The sequence below is a fragment of the Meleagris gallopavo genome, chromosome 1 (genome assembly GCF_000146605.3).
Source record: "Meleagris gallopavo isolate NT-WF06-2002-E0010 breed Aviagen turkey brand Nicholas breeding stock chromosome 1, Turkey_5.1, whole genome shotgun sequence".
NCBI classification, from domain to species: domain Eukaryota; kingdom Metazoa; phylum Chordata; class Aves; order Galliformes; family Phasianidae; genus Meleagris; species Meleagris gallopavo.
Window position 1 is genome coordinate 60,026,064 of NC_015011.2, and position 6,000 is coordinate 60,032,063.

Genomic DNA, 6,000 nt, shown 5'->3' on the forward strand with positions numbered 1-6,000 from the left:
GCTTCCTTTTTTTTCAGAAGTTAAAGCACAAGGGAGTTGCTGTGGTCAATTTGGAGTCTGCACAGCTTGAGGAGACAGAATGTTCAGTCATGTTTCCAAAACCTGCATTGCTTTTTTTTTCCAGTCTATGATGATGGAAACTAAATGCCAAAGCAATACAGCTCTGCCTCCCCAGGTGTCAGTCTTCTTGGTTTGAAGTTGCCAGTTAGCAAAGTTAATAGAGTGTGGCAATTGCTGTCTTTGTTGGCTACAGTCTTTCCTCAGCCTGATACTCTTGTCAGCAGCAAATAAAGAACGCATGGTTGCAGTGCTTCTGCTCGAGAAACCTCTGAGCTGTGGTGGAAACGCTCAAATTCAAGTGAGAGCTGCAGAGGTTTGGAGAGGAACTAGCCCTAGCCTTCCTGTTATCTGTGCAAAACAGGGGCTGCTGCCTTTTCCTTCTGTTACGGTGGCCAAAATTGTAGGGCTGAATACAAAAGGGGGATTTGCCTTTAACTTCACATGGCACAGAACTTGTCTCCTTTGGGCAGGCTGGCAATGACAGGAATGAAGTGCTTCTCCTTCCTACTGCCTTATTAGTCATCTCTTGGGTCTTCCTGGGGATATTCGAGCAGAATTTAGCAATCCTGTTGTGCCCTCACTCCTTAGAAGGAAGAGGTCCTGTTCTTGATCTTCAAATTACGCTGACAGAGCAGGGGAGGGCAGCAGACTCCAGGCTGTGGATATCACTGTGCTGAAAAGTTGTCCTTAGCTCAACAAAGTAGCCTGAAGATCCCTTCAGATCACTGTTTTTAAAGGGGAGGGGGGAAGTGACCTGCCAGTGGTAATGTAGGTGCAGCTGCAGCGAATAGCACCCCTGGCAGAGGTTGTATATCTGTCAGAACATAACTTTTTTTTTTTTTTCCCCAAAGGCCTCTTCCATCTTTGGGAATGTATGTATGCTTGAGCCATTTCCATACTGTTTGTCTGGCAGAAAACTACTGGTATGTATTAGCTAGATAAGAGAAATTCTTTCTTCATAGCAGCAGTGCAAGCCCAGTGGCAGCACATGCTGAAGTGCAATTTTTGGTTGATTTTTTTCTTCACAGCACTTGCAGAGCAAGGCAGTGCAGTACTGCCACCTTCTATGTCTCTTGCTATTAAGGACCAAAAAACTCAACCAAATACTGTGGGGGACCGAAGTACTTCCAGAACTGCTATGTGTTCTTGTTCCTGACCCAGCAAAAGCAGTAAAAGAAAGGAAAACTGTGTTCTCTATTAATCCCATCCTCTAAACTGGGGGGTGCTTTCCTGAGATGTTACCTTGGAAATTCTGCTTTCTTGACAGGTGTTTCTCAGGCTCTGGTCATTGTTGTATGCTGTAGTTCAAGCTGAGCTAGTTCTGTAGCTTTGCAGAATGTGCTTTCCACCGACTAAGAAAGGATGGGCAACCGAGCACAAAGATCGGTCACTATCCCTAAAGGCAATGCGATTGCTTTTAGATTGCAGTCATAGATGGATGTGCAGAAATGCAAGTGGACAACAGATGGAGCACGTGCATTGTGGTAAGTGCGTGTAAGAAAGCAGGAGCAATTTCACACACCCGCGTGCTTACAGGGGGAGCAAGACATGCTCAGTATCTCTTGAAAGGCAATGTATTCTAGCTGAGCCAGCACAGCCCTGTAATGTTACAGATGGTGCAGGTGTGCCTTAGTTCAAGTGTGGAATAAATTGCAGTCATCATCTAGGTTGCTTGTACAAAATGATGATCAGTTTGACTCTCGCATCAGTAGCTACACAGGACTATCAAGGGAAATCAACAAGAGCAAGACTAGGCTGTTTGCAGGCACCTAGAGCCTGAAACCACAATCCTAGTCAGTGAAACGCTTGTATATATCTCTGCATGCCTTGGGAGAGGTAGGGGGAAGTTGGTGTTGCATGAGAAGGGAAGCTCAGCAATGAACCTTAAAAAAAAATACCCTCTAAAAGTCCGAAGTCTTAAATAAAAATTGGCAAGTGCTGTGTGTTTCTGGGACTTCATTTCAGCCACTTATATTCATTTTCCAAAGGACCACATTGGTGCACTTGACTTACCTAAGCTGTATCTGTAGGTGTAGCTGGTAGAGAAAGACTTCAGCAAAGCAAATTCCCAGTCTTATGCTGCAGCCGCTGGTGTCACTGCCTTTCCTAACATGTTAATATGGAAAAATGAATGTTAGTGTGACACAAAACACATGATTTTTGTTCTTGGCATTTGCTGCATACTTCAACCTATGCTGACAAATGCATACTTTGCTTTTTTATGCACAAATAAATTCCAGATTTAATTAGCTTTTGTAGCAACTAATACTCAATTTTAATTGAGCAATAATAAAACAAACTTTCACAGGTTTACTTTCCTTGTTGAAAACCTTAGGTGATGTACTGACATGAGAAGTCTTGTCTTTCAGTACTGGAAAACTTGTTCTGTGTTACTTCTTCCATGCTGTTGGCTGAAGTGATTTCCTCAGCAAGCAGCTAGGAATACCTTCTGTGAGCTGTAAATCCTTTACACAAGCTGCTGATAAGAAGTTTCTGAGAAGATCTGAGTGAGTATTTATCACCCTATCCATGTATTGCAGATAACTGAGGTACCTACACAGAGTGATAATTAATAATATAAGATCACATTCCTCTTTGTTAAGAACTGCATGCTTTCTCTTAGGTAAGTTTTGTTTGTTTCTTTAGTCCTTGTCACGTTCCATAGTTTTAATTCTCCCTGATTCCAAAATGGGCTTGATCTCAACTCAATTACAGGTTAGCACATAGAGTAGGCAAAAGACTTCTATTAATATTAAGTAGCATGCACTGGCAATACCAGAGGCAAACGGGCAAATAATGATTACAAAAAAAGGAATGACTGGGCAGTAAGAAACCGGATGAGGTTCAACAAAAGCAAGTGTAGGGTCTTACACCTAGGGAGGAATAATTGCATGCACCAATACAGGCTGGGGGATGAGCTGCTGGAGAGGAGCTCTGCAGAGAGGGACCTGGGCGTCCTGGTGGACGACAGGTTGGCCATGAGCCAGCAGTGTGCCCTCGTGGCCAAAAAGGCCAATGGCATTCTGGGGTGCATTAAGAAGAGCGTGTCCAGCAGGTCGAGGGAGGTGATCCTCCCCCTCTACTCTGCCCTGGTAAGGCCTCATCTGGAGTACTGTGTGCAGTTCTGGGCTCCCCAGTACAAAAAAGACAGGGATCTCTTGGAAAGAGTCCAGCGGAGGGCCACAAAGATGGTGAAGGGCCTGGAGCATCTCCCCTGTGAAGAAAGGCTAAGTGAACTGGGTCTGTTTAGCCTTGAGAAAAGAAGACTGAGAGGGGACCTGATCCAGGTTTATAAATATCTGAGGTGTGGCGGCCATAGCGGTGAGGCCAGTCTCTTTTCAGTGGTATGTGGAGACAGGACGAGGGGAAACGGACATCAGCTGCAGCATAGGAAGTTTCGCACGAATGTGCGTAAGAACTTCTTCACGGTGAGGTGACGGAGCACTGGAACAGGCTGCCCAGGGGGGTTGTGGAGTCTCCTTCTCTGGAGATGTTCAAGTCTCGCCTGGACGCCTACCTGTGCGACCTGGTGTAGGGAACCTGCTTTGGCAGGGGGGTTGGTCTTGATGATCTCTAGAGGTCCCTTCCAACCCCTACAATTCTGTGATTCTGTGACTGTTTTTATCCTTATATAAATTAGTGGATAAATTGTTTTTCAGTATTTTACTAAACTTATTTTAAGTATAATTCATATTATCAGTCATGTGCTTCGTTCATGTCGCAGTGTTAAGCAGGTTACACGTTAGTGTGAATTATTAGGAGACTTTACTAGGTGTCTTGGTATTTAATGTTATAAATTGTAGATTCACCTTTGCCTCATCACAGGCAAGTCCCTTATTTCTCCCATCTGTGAAAATGGGGCATTCAGAACTTGCTGCCTTACATGACTGTTCTGCTTTCATTTGGAGCTGAGATTCTGCAGTATATGAGGGGACTTGTTTGGTAGGATGTAGAAGTTGCAGTTTGGGATTTGCTTCAGTACTTTGCTCTGGTTTCAATGCGGATGCGTAAGTGAAGCTCTGTTAAATCTTTCTGCTCTTTGAGAGCCTACAAGTGTTTAGTAATGTCAGTGTTAAGCCTTTTTTTCTTCAAAAAGTGCCTGAGAATCTGACAGTCTGTGGCAGAAATCTCCTGTCGCTTCCATGACTATGCTGCTGTCGTATTTTTGACAGTTCATAATGATGTTGGTAAATGCAAATTCCTTATATTTAGTATAATACCAGAGTTTTTAGATATGCTTGAACTGACAAATAACATAGAATCATTAAGGTTGGAAAAGACCTCTAAGATCATTTAGTCCAACCATCTACCTACTGCCAATATTGCCCACTAAATCACGTCCCTCAGTACCACATCTACCCTTTCCTTAAACACCTCCAGGGACAGTAAGTCCATCACCTCTCTGGGCAGCGTTATCACTCTTTCAAAGAAGTTATTCCTAATATCCAACCTGAAATTTCTCTGACACAACTTCAGGCATTCCCTCTAATCCCTATCACTGATACCTGGGAGAAGAGCTTGATCACCACAGCCTCCTTTCAAGGAGTTGTAGAGAGCAATAAGATCTACAGATCTACCCTGAGCCTTCGCCTGACTGAACAATCTCACTTCCCTCAGCTGCTTCATGTAAGACTTGTGCTCCAGACCACTCACAGCTTTGTTGCCTGTCAACATGTGAGGCTCCAGGGCCTCACATTCTTGTTCTGAGGGACCCAAAGGTGAACACAGTACTTAAGCTGCAGCCTCACCAGTGCCAAGTACAGATAGTCAGTCATCTTCCCAGTTCTGCTGACTACAATATTTCTGATACAAGCTAGGATGACATGGCCTTCTTGGCCATCTGGGCATACTGCTGGCTAATGTTTAGCTGAATGTCTATCAACACCCACCTTTTTGTCCATGCAGTTTTCCAGCCACTCTTCCCCAGGCCTGTAGTGTTGCATGGAATTGTTGTGCCCGAAATGCAGGACCCAGCACTTAGTCTTGACATCCAGAGCCCTCTGTAGGGCCTTCCTACTCTCAGGCAGCTCCTCACAACCTGGTATCACCTGCAAACTTACTGAGGGTGCACTAAATCCCCTCATCCAGATCATCAATAGAGATATTAAACAGGATGGGCTCTGATACTGGCCCTGGGAAACACCACTCGTGACTGGTTGCCAGCTGGACTTATCTCCATTCACCACCACTCTCTAGGCTTGGCCCTCCAGTCGGTTCTTTACCCAGCAGAGTGTACCTGTCCAAGCCACAGGCTGCCAGCTTCTTCAGGAGAATACTGTTGGAGACTGTCAAAGGCTCTGCTGAAGTCTGGATAGACTACGTCAGCAGCCTTTCGCTCATCCACCATGCAAGTCACTCAATCACAGAAGGAGATCGGATTGATTAAGCATGACCTGCCTTTTGTGAACCTATGCTGGCTGAGGCAGATCCCCTAGTTGGTCCTGCACATGACATGTAATCTCACTCAGAATAATCTGTTCCATAACCTTCCCTGGCACTGAGGTCAGGCTGGCAAGCCTGTACTTCCCTGGATTCTCCTTATGACCCTTCTTATAGGTGGATGTAACATTAGCAAGTGTCCAATCATCTAATACCTCTCTATACCTCTCTGTTCACCAAACTCACCAAGCTAACTGGAGAGGGAAGTCAGGGTTGTTTCTGATAAGGAGATACCTCCAAAGCATTTTATCTTCTATCTTCTTCTATATCCTTAATCAGCTCCTGTGCCTTTCCTTTCTTCCATCCTAGAGCTTTCTTCTGCAGCTCTGTGCACCACACCCCCACAACACTCTCCTCAGCATTGTGCCCCCATTCATTTCAGAGCTGCTTAAATTGGTGTTCAGGTGGGAAGATATAGAAGAGAGTTCAGAAAGCGTTTGAAAGGGACAAGTATTCAAAAAATCCTGGGAGATGCTGTATTATGGTATGGATTTCCAAGTG